The following is a 20,353-nucleotide window of genomic DNA, read 5'->3' as shown; positions in this document are numbered from 1 at the left end:
GGAAAGTGAACCATATAGCCCCATTCAAATACAAATAGGTTCCAGTCCTTTGTGTCAACCACAACTAATTATTTTTGCTAAGAGAATTTTTCTTATGTAAGCCATCATGAAATTTTTTTATAATCTTTTTATTTTTTTAATTCATTTTATTTATTATTATTATTTGGGAGGGTACAGAGGGAGAGAGAGAATCTTAAGCTGGCTCCATGCCCAGCGCAGCCCAACATGGGGCTCAATCTCAGGATCCTGCCTGAGATCATGACCTGAGCCAAAATTGAGAGACGCTTAACTGACTGAGCCACCCAGGCGCCCCAACTATAATCTTTTTTTAAAGTAAGACTTTTCATTTGGCATTTATCCTACTAGTGTTTGTTGAATCACTGTTGTGAGGTTCTGTTTTAGATGCTAAATGCTACAGTAGTAAAAACAAATATGCATCGTGCTTTTTACTCTACAAAATGCACTTGCCTGTGATTTCTAGGCCCCACCCTCAGAGGATCTCATTGAGTACATCTGGGATTCTCAGTTTTAAATGCTCCCCAGGTGATGCTTGTGTGCAAGTACAGAAAAACAGCAAACAAAAACCCTAACAGAACTCATTTGGGTACATTATCTTTTAAGTCTACACAAACAGCCTACTGAAATAGGTATTGTTATCCTCACCTAAAAAGGGAGTCAGTAGAGGCCAAGGGTTTAAGGCCATGCAGCAGGGCCAGGGTACGAATCCATCTGTCCTCTTTTAAATCTGTTGCTCTTTCTCTCCTCTGTGTCAGGGTGTTTCATAATGTTTCTCTTGTGGTTGCAGATTTCCTTTTTTATCTTCCCCATTACCAAAAAATCTGATACAGGTATTTGCTTTAAACTTTTTTTTTAAAAGATTTTATTTATTCATTTGAGACACAGAGATAGGGAGAGAGCATGAACAGGGGGAGAAGCAGAGGTAGAGGGAGAAGCAGGCTTCCTGCTGAGCCAGGAGCCACTGTGGGGCCCTATCTCAGAACCCTGGGATCATGACCAGAGCTGAAGGCAGACGCTTAACCATCTGAGCCACCCAGGTGCTCCTAGGTATTTGCTTTAAAAGAAATTAATTTCATAGAAGTTACAATGTATCATGAACCAATATATACCACACTGTTAACAGTGGTTATCTTTGGAGGGTGTAATTACAGGGGACTTGGCCTTTTTACATTTTCCTTGGGTTTTTTAAAACTTCTAATGCTGTTTTACATAATGTGCCAGTTCTCTGTCTCTATTTAAATAGTAAGTTTGTTTCATCTTTGTATTCTGCAAAATTTAAGGAAAGGAAATTTAAAAGACTCCCTGTGTGTGTGTTGGGGGAGGGGAGTCTAATCAAAATCAGGGTATGGGATTATTTGGAAGAGAGAAGGCTGCCAGCACCAGATTTACAACCACTGGCCTAGTTGATAGACAGCCATAGGACGAGGTTGACACTAATCACTGTGACTGGGATAAGATTGTGGTCCAGAAAAAAGTGAATCGGCACCTGTGAGGTTAGTTAATTGAGCAGCTCAGTGCAACCTTTCCACTGCTCCTTTCTCAGCTCAACACCTCTTGTGGTTACAGATTGGATGGAGTTCCAGAGGACACACTCTGATATGATTAAGGTCCAGGGGAGGAAAGAAACTATCTCTTCTTGTATATTGCCCCTTAAGGGTGAAGAAATATTTCTCAAAGCCTACCAGCACAATACCCCTCAAATCTTACTGGACAGAATTTTATCAGATGCTTCTAGCCAAACTCGATGTCTGCAGGGGAATGGTACTGTGGGTTGGGTTCTGTTGGAAAAGAGTGTGGTGGTAGTTGGGTAGATAACACATGCAAGGGCATTCTCTGTTTGGGATCTTATAGAATAGGTGGGCTGGCTGGAACGAAAAATAACTAATTCATTCTTACCTAAATTATCTGCGAGTTAAATGTTTGCTGGCAAAATTGAGAAATCGGAGGAACCTCACACAGGGCATTGATTAGGATCTTGGCCCTTCATTTTGAGGGTCATTGCTGTCTAGAACAGAATGGCTGGAATGGTGAAGAATATGAAAAATTTGACATGAAACATGGATGAACTGTAAGGGAGATACTTAGCCTGGAGAAGAAGAAGAGGTGGGATTTAGTGGTGGGGGGAAGGAACATAAGTATTTGAGAATATTTTATAGTTTGCTTCTGGAAGTCTAAGTAGGAGACTGAAGCAGAGTTTTTCCATGGAGAAATGAGGTGATAAGAGTGTAGGACGTTCTTTTACTTACTTTAATTACGAATATTTCCAACATAGTATAGTAAAAATATAGATACTCCTCTATACGCCACCCAGTTCTGTTAAATTTTAACACTTTCCGTATTTGCTTTAGCCATTTTTTTTTTTTTTTTGAGTAGTAAAGCATACATATAGAAATAAGATGTTACAATAGAAAGGCCTCCTTTGAACGTTTTCCAATCCCATTAACCTTTCTTTCCTGAAGTAATTCTTATCTTGAGTTGGGAATTTAGCATTCCCATTCATGTTTTCATGCTGAGAGAGACCCTTTCTTCTTTTTGGATTCCAAAGAAGTTTGTTCAGGCTCTTAGAGTGGTAATAAATATTTATCAATGCAGAGCATTAATTGTTCGAACATACTATGATTTAAAAGCTAAGATACTTGAAGTGGAAGTAAAGACAGCCACATACTTATGAAGGTGCCAAGCATGCATGGCACTGTTGCAACCCCTACATCAAAAGCCCTTGAGTATTTTTGAGCTTTTAAAAATTTATAGCTCAGTGTGTTTTCATAAAACACATACCTGTGTAACTACTGCCAAGGTTACAAAAAATAGAACATTCCTACCCTAACCACTCCCTCTAGCAATTATTACACTGACCTTTATGGTAATTATTTATTTTTTATAGTTTTTACCATCCAACCATTGTCCCTAACCACTGTAGTTTATTCTGTTTTCTCGATTTATGTAAGTGGAATCCTTCGGTGTGTATTCTTAAGTATCTGGGCTGTTTTAATAAACATGTTTTTTTTTGTTTTTAATTAATTAATTAATTTATTTGTAATCTCTGCACCCATCATGGGGCTCAAACTCATGATCCTGAGGGGCGCTTGGGTGGCTCAGTCGTTAAGCGTCTGCCTTCAGCTCAGGTCATGATCCCAGCGTCCTGGGATTGAGCCCCACATCAGGTTCCCTGCTCAGTGGGGAGCCTGCTTCTCCCTCTCCAGCTCCCCCTGCTTGTGATCCCTCTCTGTCAAATAAATAAATCTTCAAAAACAACAACAACAAAACAAACTCATGACCCTGAGATCAAGAGCCATATGCTCTTCCAGCTAGGTATCTTTCTTTCACTAGATGTGTTTTTGAGAGTCACTGGTATTGTTGAGTGTAGCTGTATAGTAGTTATGTATGAAGAAACGATGATTTGTTTTGCTGATACGCATTTGGGTTGTTTCCAGTTTGAGGTTATTGGGATACTGCTGTTTTCTCTGGCTTGCCTTTTTACTCTCTTAATGATTTCTTTGGAAGTTCTTAATTTTGAGGTCTAACTTATCTCTTTCTTCTTCTTCTTCTTCTTCTTGTGATAGGTGCTTTTTGTGTACTATTTCAGAAGTCTTTTCCTACCCTGAGGATGTAAAATTATTCTCCTAGATTGTCTATTAGGAGCTTCTTATTTTGCCTGGCACATTTAGAGCTACAGTGTACCTGGAACTGATTTTTGTGTAATAAGAAGCATGGGTCTTTTTATTTTTATCTTTTCCATATGGTATGTGGCCCATACCATATGGCTATCCAGCTTGCACCATTTATTGTCAAGGTCATCCTTTCCCTTCTGTTCTCCCATGGCACCTTTGTTGTTAGTTAATATCTCTGTATGGGTGAGTCTGTTTTTCGGCTCTCTTTATCACTGCTGTCTGTGTGTATCCTTGCACCAAGTCTACACTGTCTTATAATAAGGTTATATCTACTAGAGCATGCCCTTCTACCTTGGTTGTCTTTAATAGTGTTTTGACTTTCTGTAATTCCTTTCTTCCCATATACATTAGCTGCATTTCACCGAAAACAGCCACTTACCGGAATTTTGACTGGGATTTGCATTTAGTCTGTAGTTAATTGGGGAAAAATTGATTTTTTTTTTTTTTTTAAATATTTGAGTCTTCCAGGGGAACCTGGGTGGCTCAGTCAATTGAGTGTCCAACTCAGATCTCAGGGTTGTGAGTTTGGGATCCAAGTTGGGCTTGGTGCTGGGTCCAATCTAGAGACATGGCACATGCCTTTATTTAGGTCTTCTTTCATTACCCTGAATCTTTTGTATAGCTTTCTGCTTAGAGATCTTGTACCATCTTGTGTTAGATTTCTTCATAGATATTTATTTTTAATGCTATTTAAAATTTTTTTGTTGTCCTTCTGTGGTTGTGGAAATGCAGTTGATATTTCCAAATTCACTGTGTATCCAGGAGACTTGCTAAACTTGTGCACTAATTCTAATAATTTATTAGTAATTTTGAAAATTCCTGAATATATTCTATGGATTATGATAGTTTTTTCCCTTCAATTCTTACAGCTTTTATTTTTCTTGCTTTCCTGCACTGGCTGAGACTCTAGTAAAATGTTCAAGAGAAGTGGTAATATCTGGTATCTCTTTTCAGCTCCTGATCTCAAGAGGGAAACTATGTTTCACTGCTTATATGATACTTGTAGGTTTCTTTGTAGATACCATGTCCTTCATTAGATTAAGGAAGAGCTCTTCTATTCTCTGCTAAAGATTCTTGTCATGAATGAATGTTGAATGTTTTTCACTTTTTTCCCAGCTAATTAGATAATCATATGATTTTTCTTTTAATTTTGATAGTGTGAAATATATTAATTGATTTTTAAAATATGTAAGTAACTTTTGCATTCCTGAAATGAGCCATACTTACTAAATTTTGTTCAGGATTTTTGCCTCAGTGCTCAAAAGTGGGTTTGGGGGTGCCCAGGTGGCTCAGTTGGTTGGACTGACTCTTGATTTTGGCTCAGGTCATGATCTCACAGTTGGGAGATCAAGCCCAGTGTTAGAGATTCTCTCCTCCCTCTGCCCCCACCCTGCTCGCACCCTCTTTCTCTTTGTCTAAAATAAATGAAATCTTAAAAAAAAGAAAAAAAAAATCATAAAAAAAAAAGTCGGTTTGACCTGTAATTCTTCTCTTTTATAATGTATTTATCAGGTTTTGGTTTCAAAGTTTTATGGCCTCGGGCGCCTGGGTGGCTCAGTTGGTTAAGCGACTGCCTTCGGCTCAGGTCATGATCCTGGAGTCCCGGGATCGAGTCCCGCATCGGGCTCCCTGCTCGGCAGGGAGTCTGCTTCTCCCTCTGACCTTCCTCCCTCTCATGCTCTCTGTCTCTCATTCTCTCTCTCTCAAAGTTTTATGGCCTCAAAAGGACTTGGAGAGAGGGGATATTGCCTCTTTTCTATTCTCTGGAATATTTTACTTAAGATTGGCATTTTTTCTTTTAATGTTTGGAAAACAATTTACCAGTGAAGCCATCTGTACTTTTCCTGTGGTAAGGTTTCTAATTATGCATTCAATTTGTTTTCTTATTGTAAGATTAGTCCTATCTTGTGTGAGTTTGGTTAAGTTTCCCTAGTAATCTATTACATTGGATTTTTTAAATTGGTATCATTTGATCAAAGTTGTTTATAATATACTCTTAATGGTCTTTGTAATATGAGTAGAATCTGCAGTGATGTTCCCTTTTTTCATTACTGACTGGGTATTTTTGTGTGTTTTTGTTTTGTTTCAGTTGGTCTTAACCAGGTGTTAAGTCTTTTTAAATAATCAGCTTTGGCTTTTGTTGATCCTCTCTGTTGTCTCTTTATTTTGCATTTTCTTTCTTCTTTTTTTAGAGATTTTATTTTTAAGTAATCTACACCCAACGTGGAGCTCAAACTCACAACCCCGAGCTCAAGAGTCACATGCTCTGCAGACTGAGCTAGCCTCCATTTTATTTATTTCTGCTCATTATTATTTTCTTCTTTCTACTTTCCAGAGGTTTAATTTATTCTTTTTCTAACAATTTGATATGACTGCTAAAATTTTTTCAGCCTTTCTGCTTTTCTATTAATTTAAAGCTATAAATTTTCCTCTGAACAGGGCTTTAGCTGCAGTTCACAAAGGATTTTTGTTTTTAGCTTTCTATTTAATTTATTTTCTTTTTTTTTTTTTAAAGATTTTATTTATTTGAGAGAGAGAATGAGATAGAGAGAGCATGAGAGGGGGGAGGGTCTGAGGGAGAAGCAGACCTCCCGCTGAGCAGGGAGCCCGATGCGGGACTCGATCCGGGGACTCCAGGATCATGACCTGAGCCGAAGGCAGTCGCTTAACCAACTGAGCCACCCAGGCGCCCCTCTATTTAATTTATTTTCAAAAGTTGAGATGCAGTTGACCTGTAACACTGTGCAAGTTTAAGGTGTGCAGTGTGTTGGTTTGTATATTGCAATATGACTACCGCTGTCATGTTAGCTAATACCACTATCATGTAATTATATCTCTTCTGTAGTGAGAATAATTAAGATCTAGTCTCTTAGCAGCTTTGAACTTCATAATACAGTATTGTTGATTGTAATCACTATGCTGTGCATTAATCTCCAAAACTTATTTATTTACTAGTTGCAAGTTTGTACCCTTCAACAGCATATACGTTTTTTTAGAAGATTTTATTTATTTATTTGAGAGAGAGAGAGAGAGAGAGAGGGAGGGAGTGCAGGCTCGCACGTGAAGGGGGTGGGGAGCAGGGGTCGGAGCGGCAGAGGGAGAGGGAGAAACAGACTCCCTGCTGAGTGTGGAAGATTCGGGGGGGATTGATCCCAGGACCCTAAGATCATGACCTGAGCTGAAGTCAGATGCTTAACTGACTGAGCCACCCAGGCTCCCCCAGCATATAAGTTTTTGTTTTTAAAAAGATCTTATTTATTTGAGAGAGCGAGAGCGAGAGAGAGAGAGAGAGAGAGAGAGAGAGAGAGAGAGCATAAGCAGGGGGAGGGGCAGAGGGAGAGGGAGAAGCAGACTCCCTGCTGAGCAGGGAGCCCAACTCAGCGCTTGATTCCAGGACCCTGGGGTCATGACCTGAGCCCAAGGCAGACACTTAACAATGACTGAGCCACCCAGGTGCCTGAGCATATGCGTTTTGATACATAATATTTTCATTATCATTCAGTAGAAAAATTGATTTTCCATTGTAATTCTATTTTTTTTCTCCATGGGCTATTTAGAAGTACATTTGCTGGGGCACCTGGGTGGCTCAGTTGGTTAAGTGTCTGACTCTTGACCTCAGCTCAGATCTTGATCTCAGGGTTGTGAGTTCGAGCTCTGCCTTGAGCTCCTCAGTGGGCGTGGAGCCTACTTAAAAAAAAATATGTTAATTTCTTTCTTTTTTTTTTTTTAAAGACTTTATTTGAGAGAGCATGAGAGAGAGAGAGAGAGAGATCACGGGGGCAGGAGGGGAGAGCAGGGAGCCCCATGTGGGACTTGATCCCAGGACCCTGGGATCATGACCCGAGCTGAAGGCCGACACTAAACCGACTAAGCCACCCAGGCACCCCCTCCAACTGTGATTTTGGACAACTTTTTTCCTATGTAGTTTTGACAGGTTTTTTTGCTTTATTTTGAGGTTGTTCTTAGGTGCGTACAGATTTAGAATTACTACCTTTTCCTGAAGAATTGAATCTCTCATATAGTTTCCCTCTTTATCTCCAGTAATGTTTTTTTGCCTTTCCTAATATTTTGTTTAATATTTCTGTGTGTTTTAGATGTGCTATGGCTTTTTTCTTTTTATAACCTAGCACCTGTGTTTTACTGGAGTATTTAGTACATTTATATTTAATGGGGCTGTTGATATGCTTGGGTTCTCATCTACCTTCTTATTTAGTGCTTTTTGTTTGTTCTGCCAGTTCTGTGTTTGTTTTTTTCCCCCTTAGTTAATTACTTTGGAATTTGTTACTGTTTTATTTCTCTTATTACTTTGGAACATATTTATATAGTCTTTTATTATTGCTTTAATGGTTACTTTAGAAATTTCAGTATCTTTCTCTCAGTATCTTGTATTAATTGGTATTTTTATCCTCTTCCTGGACAATAGAAGACCTCAGAACACTTTTAACTCCATTTAACCCCATCTCATCTTTTTTTGTCATTGTTGTTATATATGTTAATTTCATTTTATTTATTTAATTAATTTATTTTTTAAAATAATTTATTTATGTGAGAGAGAGAGAATGGGAGACAGAGAGCATGAGGGGGAAGAGGGTCAGAGGGAGAAGCAGACCCCCCGCTGAGCAGGGAGCCCGATGTGGGACTCGATCCCGGGACTCCAGGATCATGACCTGAGCCAAAGGCAGTCGCTTAACCAACTGAGCCACCCAGGCGCCCTGTTAATTTCATTTTAAACCCCAGAAGGTGTTATACAAGCCATGTTCTATACTGTCAAATGAATTTAGGTAAGTGGTTATTGACTCCGGAGGCACACTGGTATCATCTGGGGAACTTTTGCAAAACACAGATGGCTGGCTGCAATTCAGACAAATGACATCTGGATCTTTGGACAGAGGGGGTCAAGCATTAGTATTTCCTAAAAAACTCCTCAGGTAATTCAAGTTTGTGGTAAGATTGAGAGCCTCTGATTTAGTTTTCCATATTTATTGTTTTTATTATTTTTTATGCCTCTTGCATCTCTGAACTTTCCTGGATAATTTTTTGTCTTCCAAAACACTTTAGAATTTTCTTAAGGTTAAGTTGGCTTTTGACATATTCTTTTACCAAATATCTTTTTCACTGTCTTTCTTTCAAGATAGGTTCATTGGGAGTAGAATTTCTTCCATCATCTTAAAGCGTTTACTCCATTCCTGATATTTTATGTTACCAATATCCTGATAATGAATGTTATCAATAACTTACTGGAATTTGTGTCTGTATAATTATCCTCCTTTGAAGGTAATGTGTTCCTAAGTCTCTGTCTACTTTTAAGCTTTTCTCTTTGAATCTGTTTTTCAGCACTTTTGCTATTATATACTTAGGTGTAGTTTAAAAAAAAAATGTATTCTCTCTTTGGGGCTCCTGGGTGGCTCAGTCATTTAAATGTCTGACTCTTTTTTTTTTTTTAAGATTTTATTTATTTATTCATGAGAGACAGAGAGAGAGAGAGAGAAGCAGAGGGAGAAGCAGGCTCCCAAGGAGCAGGGAGCCCGATGTGGGACTCGATCCCAGGACCCTGGGATCATGACCTGAGCCGAAGGGAGATGCTTAACCATCTGAGCCACCCAGGCGCCCCAAAATGTCTGACTCTTGATTTCAGCTCAGGTCATGATCTCGGGGTCGTGAGATTGAACCCCATGTTGGGCTCTGTTCTGGGCATGGACTTAATATTCTTTTTTGTCCTCTCCCTCTGCCCCTCCCCACTTGAGTGTTCTCTCTCTCAAAAAAAATTTTAAAAAATGTATTCTTGGGGCGCCTGGGTGGCTCAGTTGGTTGAGCGACTGCTTTCGGCTCGGGTCATGATCCTGGAGTCCCTGGATCGAGCCCCGCATCAGGCTCCCTGCTCGGCGGGAAGTCTGCTTCTCCCTCTCCCACTCCCCCTGCTTGTGTTCCCTCTCTCGCTGTCTCTCTCTCTCTGTTGAAAAATAAATAACATCTTAAAAAAAAAAAAATGTATTCTTGTAGAGCGTCTTGAGTCTGTGGTTTGATACCTTTCATCAGTTTTAGAAAATTCCCAGCTGTTTTCTTTTTAAGTATTTAAATATTGTTTCTGCCTCATTCTCTCCTTTCCTGTGGGACTCCAAAACAAACATCTTAGACGTTGTCATTGTGTCCTCTGTGTCTCTCCATGCCTCATTCGATAGATTTTCTTCTGGCCCATCTTTGTTTTTACTAATAATTTTTCAGCGGTATCTGATCTGCCTTGAAGTCCATCCATCGAGTTCTTAATTTCAGTTATTGTAGCTTGTTTTATAATTAAAAAATTAAAAAAAATTATTTATTTGCCAGAGAGAGAGTGAGAACACAAGCAGGGGAAGCGGCAGGCAGAGGGAGAAAACTCCGCTGAGCAGGGAGCCCGATGCGGGGCTCGATCCCAGGACCTTGGGATCATGACCTGAGCTGAAGGCAGACGCTTAACCAACTGAGCCACCCACGTGCCCCATAATTAAAAGATTTTTTAATTGTTTCTAGATCACAGCTGAAATTCTCAATTTTTGTCTTCTGTGTCTTTGAACATGGAAAATGTAGTTGTCTATGTCTGATAATTAGAGTATCTTGGGGCCCCAAGGGTTTTTTTTTTTTACTATAATTTACTTCTTTCGGTTTTCATATTATCTTACATCCTTTTTTGTCAGATAATTTTTGATTATGTGCCATTTTATTTACACAGATGCCTTATAGACTAATTTGAGTCCTAGGCTAATGTTACACTGCAAGAAGCAGTCCATTTGCTTCTATCTGAAGCTTGGGGACACTAGCAATCCAGGATCTCCTTTTCATTTCATGGATTTAGATTATTGGAAGTTGAGCTGCAGTCTCTGGGAAGGCCTGTCAATTTCTGGAATACCATTCTTTGTTCAGCCTGCTTTGTAGTATCAACTGCAAATCTTTGGGCTCTCCAAGTATACTCCCCTTCCCCTTTTCCTCCAGCCCTGGACTCCAGTCCCTTTAGTCCTTCTCTGCATCAAAAGCACTACTTAGCTACTCTCCTCAGAATTTTTCAGCTTCCAGAGAAAGAAAGCTCTGCAAGCTGTGCCTATCTCTCTGAGCCTTTATCCTCCCCTAAGTATTGACCCATTTAATCTTTACTATCTTTTTAGATCTCTGCTGCCTTTGAGCAGGTGATTTTCATATTTTGTATTGCTCTTCTTGTTGTCCTCATTAGGGTGGTTGGTCTGAATTATCTAGCTGACCGTAACTGGAAGTTAATTCCCTTGAAATTAGATATTTACTGGGAACTTACAGAGAAAACCTATGTGAATTTATGTAGTTAGGGAGGAACAGACAAGCAGGAATAGAGTAGCAGATTCTAGTGGTTGTTGGAGTAATGATAATTCTATTTATGGTGCAATTACTATGTATAGTGTTTTACATATATTCATTGAAATCTTGGAACAGTCTTGAGAAAGGAACTATGTTTATCCTTGTCTTTCAGATGCAGGAACTGGGGAATGTACAGGTAAAGTAACTTGACCAAGGTCACAAATCAGTAAGTGTTTAACTGGCTCTCAAGTTCGTGCTAACTGGTGGGACAGATGTCCTGGGTCAGATCCCTGGGGAAGGGATAGCTCAGTTTGACATGGGAGTACCAGACATCTCTTAAGAGAAGGTTATCAGACAGTCAACATTTATATTTTTAAATTTATCTTTGTAAGGTTTTATTGTTATTCCAATTATCATACAGTATAATATTCAGTAAAAATACGGAACGCTTCACAAATTTGCGTGTCATCCTTGTGCAGGAGCCATGCTGATCTTTGTATCGGCCCAACTTTAGTATATGTGCTGCTGAAGCAAGCTGCTGATAGCCAACATTTAGGTAAAACATTGCAGTAGGTGATTCTTAGTAATCAGAAAGTCAAGGGAAACTCTTCTGAGGCCCTTAGTTTCTCCACCATCAAACCATTATCCGTACTTGTCCATTTTGACTCTAACGGGTATGATCATCTCAGGAACCTATTTGTCACTTCTTAAAATCTTTTATTAAAAATGGCTGAGATGGGGCGCCTGGGTGGCTCAGTCGGTTAAGCTTCTGCCTTTGGCTCAGGTCATGATCCCAGGGTCCTGGGATTGAGCCCCACATCTGGCTCCCTGCTCCGCGGGAAGCCTGCTTCTCCCTCTCCCACTCCCCCTGCTTGTGTTCCCTCTCTTGCTGTGTCTCTCTCTGTCAAATAAATAAAATCTTTAAAAAAAAAAAAAATGGCTGAGATTCTGGGGCACCTGGTTGGCTCAGTTGGAAGAACACATGACTCTTGATCTTGGGGTCATGAGTTGAAGCCCCATGTTGGGTGTAGAGATTACTAAAAAAAATAATAAACTATTTAAAAAAATGAGATTCTAAATTGACTCTTTACAAATGATTATTAAGGTGACCCTTAGTGTATGTGTTAAAGAAGAAATAGATGGTCGTTGTGAAAAATTTAGAAAAAGGTAAGGCAAAACAAAGAAATTAACCGATTAAAGAATTTACATAAATAACTTGTTTTTCCACTCCTGTTTTTTATACATCTTAGTTTTAAAAAGTGGATTCCCCTTTATATGTTTATAACCTGTTTTCACCCCATTTCACATATTGAATAATTTTCCAGGGCATTAAATATTTCACATCACTTTTAGTTGAATAACCATTCATGGTTTGGGGCTTTTGAACTCCCTGCATTTTTAAAAATTTTATTATTATTATTTATAGCTGATGTTACTAAAAAGTAACGTGATTAAGATAGAACAGAACATGCTTACTACATATTGGTGCATTTGGAAAGCAATTAAAAGAAAGGAGTTACAGGGGTGCCTGGGTGGCTCAGTCATTGGGCATCTGCCTTGGGCTCAGGTCATGATCCCGGGGTCCTGGGATCAAGCCCCGCATCAGGCTCCCTGCTCTGCAGGAAGCCTGCTTCTCCCTCTCCCTCTCCCACTCCCCTTGCTTGTGTTCCTGCTCTCGCTGTCTCTCTCTCTGTCAAATAAATAAAAAAAAGAAAAAGGAGTTACAGGCACCTGTTCAGTAAATGCCCCAGAACCCTTCTCTACTTGTGTCCTGGGGCCAGCACACTGAGGGATGTGACATCGCCTGGGCAGGGCCACCCTTCCAAGGCTTAGGAACTCTACAAGGGGGAGTGGGGTAGGAGAAGGGCGACGGAGCGGACCAGCCTGTCACAGGGTCCTCTGTGCATTCTGGCAGCTGGACTTTACCATGGAGGTCTTGCCCAGCCAGGGGACAGTGTATACCTGGAAAGAGCAGAGCGCTTGCTTGCTTTGTCCGTCCATCCCTCCCTCCCTCCCTCCCTTCCTCCCTTCCGTCTCTTTTCTTTTCCTTTTTTTTTTTTTAAGATGTTATTTATTTGAGAGAGCGAGTGAGAGAGAGCACGAGAGGGGAGAGGGTCAGAGGGAGAAGCAGACTCCCCACTGAGCGGGGAGCCCGATGTGGGACTCGATCCTGGGACTCCAGGATCATGACCTGAGCTGAAGGCAGACGCTTAACGACTGAGCCACCCAGGTGCCCCTCTTTCTTTCTTTTTAAAGATTTTATTTATTGAAGAGAGAAAGGGAGAGAATAATTTGGGGGAGGGGCAGAAGGAGAAGCAGGCTCCCCACTGAGCAGGGACCCCCCCCCCAATGTGGGACGTTATCCTAGGACCCCGGGATCATGACCTGAGCCAAAGGCAGAAGCGTAACCGACTGAGCCACCCAGACGCCCCCAGAGCATTTTCTTCATTAAGGTGTGGCTGGTCATGAAAGGGATGGCTGTCCAGGTTGGGCTGGGACTTGGTACATCTGGTTTGGCCAGTCTTCACGTCCAAGAAGTATTTCATCCCAGCCACAGCTTGCTTAGGCGAGTACCACCTGGAGTGCGCAGCTGTGGTTCATGCCCTTGCTCGCCTAGTTGAACTTGTTGAGGGTGAAGTTCAGCGCTTGCTGCACATTCTCCTCGTTGACGTGGTCAGCATCCTATGGGGCTCCCACCATTGGACACTTGGTCCTGCCTGTGCCAGGGCCATGGCCAGAGCCAGGGTCAGGGCCAGAGTAGCCAGCAGGAGCAGCAGGGTGTGCAGGGGCCTGGCCATGGTGTGCTCGGAGGCCGGTGAAGCTTAGAGGGGAGTGATCCAGCAGCGGCCCTCCCTGCATTTTTTTTATTTATTTTTTTTAAAGATTTATTTATTTATTTATTTGACAGATAAGAGAGAGAGCACAAGTAGGCAGAAAGGCAGGGAGAGGGAGAAGCAGACTCCACTGAGCAGGGAGCCTGATGTGGGCCTTGATCCCAGGACATTGGGATCATGACCTGAGCTGAAGGCAGCCGCTTAACCGACTGAGCCACACAGGGCCCCTATTATTACTAATTTATTTATTTGATTTTATTATTTTTTAAAAAGATATTATTTATTTATTTGACAGAGAGAGACACAGTGAGAGAGGGAACACAAGCAGGGGGAGTAGAAGAGGGAGAAGCAGGCTTCCTGCTGAGCAGGGAGTCCAATGTGGGGCTCCATCCCAGGACCCTGGGATCATGACCTGAGCCGACGCGGATGCTTAACTGACTGAGCCACCCAGGTGCCCCAACTATTTGTTTAATTTTAAGTAGCCTCTAGGACCAACCTGGGCTTTGAACTCATGACCCTGAGATCAAGAGTTGCATGCTCTTCTGACTGACCCAGCCAGGCGCCCCTATGATGGAATGTTTTTAGATTCTGGAATTAAGTTTTCCAGGGTATTTTTTGTCCTGAAAGACTGGGAGTAATTGAGATTTGTATAAATCATTACCTTTCTAGTAGCAGAACCCCCAAATAACATGCATATCTTTGAACTTGCCCATTTTTTCAATAATATATATAAAAGCAGGGATCTTCTTATTCTATAATTTATCTCTAATTTATTGAATTCATTCCTTTATAATTGGATATTCATATTTCTGGTTTTCTCTAAACAATATGCAATGAATGACGCCTTTTTTTTTTTCATTTTAGCTGTATCTTAAATTGACATTTAAAAGAACCTCTGTAATAACTTGTTCTAAATTTGAAGACTCTGTGGTAACTGGTTCATTTGAAATTCTTCACAGTCATCATTATTAGCCCATATTTATTAAATTGCTATATGCAGGGCATTGTGACAGCACAAATAACACTATAGCTGAAAGCAGCATATAGCTACTAAAATCATAAATGAAAGAAGCCTTTTAGGTTGTTGGAAAAATGATAGTTAACACTTCTCCAGTCTTTTAAAATAGATGATTTTACAGTGCACAGAAATCAGTTGCATTTCTATACACCACCACCAAGACAGAAGAAAGAGAAATTAAGGAGTCGATCCCATTTACAATTGCACCCCAAACCATAAAATACCTAGGAATAAATCTGACCAAAGAGGCAAAGAATCTGTACTCAGAAAACTATACAATACTCGTGAAAGAAATTGAGGAAGACACAAGGAAATGGAAACATGTTCCATGCTCATGGATTGGAAGAACAAATATTGTGAAAATGTCTATGCTGCCTAGAGCAGTCTACACATTTAATGCAATCCCTATCAAAATACCATCCACTTTTTTCAAAGAAATGGAACAAATAATCCTAAAATTTGTATGGAACCAGAAAAGACCCCGAATAGCCAGAGGAATGTTGAAAAAGAAAAGCCAGGCTGGTGGCATCACAATTCCGGACTTCCAGCTCTATTACAAAGCTGTCATCATCAAGACAGTATGGTACTGGCACAAAAACAGACACATTGATCAATGGAACAGAATAGAGGGCCCAGAAATGGACCCTCAACTCTGTGGTCAACTAATCTTCGACAAAGCAGGAAGGAAGGTCCAATGGAAAAAAGACAGTCTTCAGCAAATGGTGTTGGGAAAATTGGACAGCCACATGCAGAAGAATGAAACTGGACCATTTCCTTACACCACACACAAAAATAGACTCAAAATGGATGAAAGACCTAAATGTGAGACAGGAATCCATCAGAATCCTTGAGAACACGGGCAGCAACCTCTTTGACCTCAGCTGCTGCAACTTCTTCCTAGAAACATGGCCAAAGGCCAGGGAAGCAAGGGCAAAAATGAACTATTGGGACTTCATCTAGATAAAAAGCTTTTTTTTTTTTTTTTTAATGTTTTAAAGATTTTATTCATTTAAGGGTGCCTGGGTGGCTCAGTTGGTTAGGCGACTGCCTTTGGCTCAGGTCATGATCCTGGAGTCCCTGGATGAGTCCCACATCAGGCTCCCTGCTCAGCAGGGAGTCTGCTTCGCCCCTGACCCTCCCCCCTCTCATGTGCTCTCTCTCTCTCATTCTCTCTCTCTCAAATAAATAAAATCTTAAAAAAAAAAAGATTTTATTCATTTGAGAGAGAGAGAGAGAGCACAAGCAGGGGGAGAGGCAGAGGGAGAAGCAGACACCCTACTGAGCTGGGAGCCCGATGCGGGGCTTGATCCCAGGATCTGGAGATCATGACCTGAGCCAAAGGCAGATGCGCAATCATCTGAGCCACCCAGGCACCCCAAGATAAAAAGCTTTTACATAGCAAAGGAAACAGTCAACAAAACCAGAAGATACTTGCAAATGACATATCAGATAAAGGGCTAGTATCCAAAACCTGTAAAGAACTTATCAAACTCAACTCCCAAAGAACAAATACTCCAGTCAAGAAATGGGCAGAAGACATGAACAGACATTTCTGCAGAGAAGATATCCAAATGGCCAACAGACACATGAAAAAGTCCTCAACATCACTCGGCATCAGGGAAATCCAAATCAAAACTTCAATGAGATACCACCTCACACCAGTCAGAATGGCTAAAATTGACAAGTCAGGAAATGACAGATGTTGGCGACGGTGCGGAGAAAGGGGAACCCTCCTACACTGTTGGTGGGAATGCAAGCTGGTGCAGCCACTCTGGAAAACAGTATGGAGGTTCCTCAAAAAGTTGAAAATAGAGCTACTCTACGTCCCAGCAATTGCACTACTGGGTATTTACCCCAAAGATACAAATGTAGGGATCCGAAGGGGTACATGCACCCCGATGTTTATGGCAACAATGTCCACAATAGCCAAACTAGGGATAGAGCCAAGCTGTCCATCGACAGATGAATGGATAAAGAAGATGTGGGGTGTGTGTGTGTGTGTGTGTGTATATATATATACACACACACACACACACGCACAGACATATAGGGGAATATTACGCAGCCATCAAAAAATGAGATCTTGCCATTTACAACGACGTGGATGGAACTAGAGGGTATTATGCTAAGCGAAATAAGTCAATCAGAGAAAGACAAGTACCATATGATCTCACGGATACGAGGAATTTGAGGACGAAGACAGAGGATCATAGGGGAAGGGAGGGAAAAATGAAACAAGACTAAACCAGAGAGGGAGACAAACCATAAGAGACTCTTAATCTCAGCAAACAAACTGAGGGTTCCTGGAGTAGAGGGGGGTGGGAGAGATGGGGTGGCTGCGTGGTGGATATTGGGGAGGGTATGTACTATGGTGAGCACTGTGAATTGTGTAAGACTGATGAATTACAGACCTGTACCCCTGAAACAAATAATATGTTAATAAAAAATTAAAAATAATAGATGATTTTAATCCAGTTTATCTTTTTTTAAAACACTTATTTCTAGGGTTTACTTCCAGATACTTTACATACGTCAGCTCAAAGATATAAAATTTCTCTAAATTGTACAACTGAAATTTCTTTTCCTTCCTTCCTTTTTTTTTAAAATTTCTTTTCCTTCCTTCCTTTTTTTTAAAGTGCACACCGGATGTGTGGGGGAGGGGTAAGGAGAGAGGAGGAGAGAGAATATTAAGTAGGCTTCACACCCAGCATGGAGCCTGATACAGGGCTCCATCTCACAACCCTGAGATTATGGCCTGAGCCAAAATCAAGAGTTGGACGCTTAACCAACTGAGCCACCCAAGCGCCCCATAATTTTTTTTATTGTAATATATACGTAACATAAAAATGCTTAAAGTGGTCAGTTTTAAGTGTGTAGTTCAGTGGCATTAAGTACGTTCACAGTGCCCTGCAACCATCAGCACTGTCCATTTCATCATTCAAACAGAAACTCTGAACCCATTATAATCCCATTAACTCCTTGTCTCTTGCCCACCCCAAATCCCCCTGGGAACCTCTTCTTACGAAGTTGCTGATTCTTATAAATGTTCTTATAAAGCATTATACTGTTTTCAAAGTAAATGTATCAGAATGGCATTCCTTTTTAAAACTGAATAATATTCCCTTGTGTGTGTGTATACCACATTCTGTTTATTCATTCATCTGTTGATGGACATTTGGGATGTTTCCACTCTTTGGCTGTTGTGAATACTGCTGCTGTGAACATGGCTGTACTTGTATCTGAGTTCCTGTTTCAATTCTTTTGGGTATGTACTGAAAAGTGGAATTGCTGGGTCATATGGAAATTCTTTGTGGAGCTTTTTGGGAACTGCGAACTGTCTTCCATAGTGACTGCCCCATTTTACATTCTCACCGTCAATGCGCAAGGGTTCTAATTTCTCCACATTCTTGCCAGTGGTTGTTTCTGTTTTTTGGGTAATAGCCATCCTAATGGGTGTGAAATGGTTTCTCATTGTGATTTTCATTTCCCTAAAGCTTAGTGATGTGGAGCATGTTTTCATGTTGGCCATTTGTGTATCTTTGGAGAAATGTTAATTCAAGTCTTTTTCGCATTTTGAGTTGGGTTTTGTTGTTGAGTTGTAGTTCTTCAAATTTTTTTTTTAAGATTTTTATTTATTTATTCGACAGAGCGACACAGGGGGAGAGGGAACACAAGCAGGGGGAGTGAGAGAGGGAGAAGCAGGCTTCCTGCGGAGCAAGGAGCCCAATGCGGGGCTTGATCCCAGGACCCTGGGATCATGACCTGAGCCAAAGGCAGACGCTTAACAGCTGAGCCACCCAGGTGCCCCAAGTTGTAGTTCTTTATATGTTCTAAATATTCATCCCTTATCAGATATGTGACTTATAAATATTTTCTCCCATTCTTTGGGTTGTCTTCACTCTTTTGATATAGTGTCTTTTGTAGAGAAGTTTCTAATTTTGATAAAGTCCAGTTCAGCTATTTTGTGTGTGTGTGTGTGTGTGTGTGTGTCTGTGCTTTTGGTTTCATTATCTAAGGAATCATTGCCAAATAAAATACGAAGATTTGCCCTTATGTTTTCTTTTAAGATTTTTATCTTTTGGGGTGCCTGGGTGGCTAAGTCGGTTAAGCATCTGACTTCGGCTCAGGTCATGATCTCAGGGTCTTGGGATTGAGCCCCACGTCAGGCTATACCCTTAGGGTTTTGTCTTTATAGTTTTTGGGTTTAGGTCTTTGATCCATTTTGAGTTAATTTTTGTTTGTGGTTTAAAGTAAGGGTTCAACTTCATTCTTTTGCAGGTGACTCTGAGTTCTCCATTCTGTATGTCCATTTTTATGCCAGTACCCCACTGTTTTTATTTCTATAGGTAGCTTTGTGGTAAGTTTTGAAGTCAGAAAGTTTGTCTTTCAACTTTGTTCTTTTTCGAGAGTGTGAGATTCCATATGAATTTTAAGATTTCTAAAAAAATTTCTGCAGGGGCACCTGGGTGGCTCAGTCACTTAAGCATCTGCCTTTGGCTCAGGTCATAATCCCAGGGTCCTGGGATCGAGCCCCGCATCGGGCTCCCTGCTTATTGGGGAGCCTGCTTCTCCCTCTCTCTCTGCTTCTCCCTGCTTCTCCCCCTGCTCATGCTCTCTCTCTCTCAAATAAATAAAATCTTAAAGAAAAAAAAAATTTCTGCAGAAAATTTTGATAGGGATTGCCCTGAACTGCTAGATTACTTTCAGCAGTATTGTCATCTTAATATTAAGTGTTAGGTCTTTAACATGATTTTCCATAATCAAGTTTTTTCTAATTGATATATGATTAATTGTAGTTTATACTATAACTTCTGGGTACTAGGTGTTTGATGACTTTTAGGCTTCTGAAATTAACTGTCATCCCTACTAACTGTGATTCCTGGTACATAACCACCAAATGGAGGTGGAAAACCTGCAGTCGGCAGACAGCATGTGGCCTGGACTTCTGTTTTATTTGTCTCTCACCAAGTTGGGCTTCATTGTATTTTAAATTCAAATACAAAATTGAACATCACCATTTCCGGTGCGCCTGGCTGGCTCAGCCGGTGGAGCATGTGACTCTTGATCTCAGGGTCGTGAGTTTGAGTCTCACATTGGGTGTAGAAAAATAAAATCTTAAAAAAAAAAAAAACCATCACTTCCAAATAACATGGATTTTTATGTTAAAATTCCTTTCCAGTTTTAAAAAAAATTGGAAGATCTGGCAGCAATACCCAAGTAGCACCGGCCTCCTTCAGATGGGAAGGAGACTCTGGGTTCTTGAGGGAGGTTGAATGTGGGTTGCCATTTTTGTCTTATACTCCGCCGCTATCACCTCTGTGTTATCCATAGGCAGAGAATTTTCAACCCTCTTGAAAAGAGGAGAAAGAGAGTTGGATTGAAATGATCTCTTGCAATAAATGTTTATTACTCATGGCAGGTTTCAGGTGACCTGAAAACCACCTTTCATAACAGAATCTTCTTTGATGGTCTGGTTGGACTCTGCCCTGCCCCCACTCCCTTTGGAAGATGAT

The 20,353-nt window shown here is 40.7% G+C and overlaps 1 protein-coding gene and 2 pseudogenes across 2 annotated transcripts in view; 1 reads left to right on the top strand and 2 right to left on the bottom strand.

Annotated features, from left to right (window-relative positions):
* Nucleotides 1–20,353, top strand: part of APLP2 (amyloid beta precursor like protein 2) — an 86,088-nt gene that overhangs the window by 5,530 nt on the left and 60,205 nt on the right. The gene's annotated exons all lie outside the window — the stretch shown is intronic.
* LOC123326260 lies at nt 11,423–11,522 on the bottom strand (annotated as a pseudogene).
* On the bottom strand, nt 12,876–13,786 carry LOC110586378 (annotated as a pseudogene).

The sequence above is a fragment of the Neomonachus schauinslandi genome, chromosome 11 (assembly GCF_002201575.2).
Source record: "Neomonachus schauinslandi chromosome 11, ASM220157v2, whole genome shotgun sequence".
NCBI classification, from domain to species: Eukaryota; Metazoa; Chordata; class Mammalia; order Carnivora; family Phocidae; genus Neomonachus; species Neomonachus schauinslandi.
This window is presented reverse-complemented; position numbering and strand designations above follow the sequence as displayed.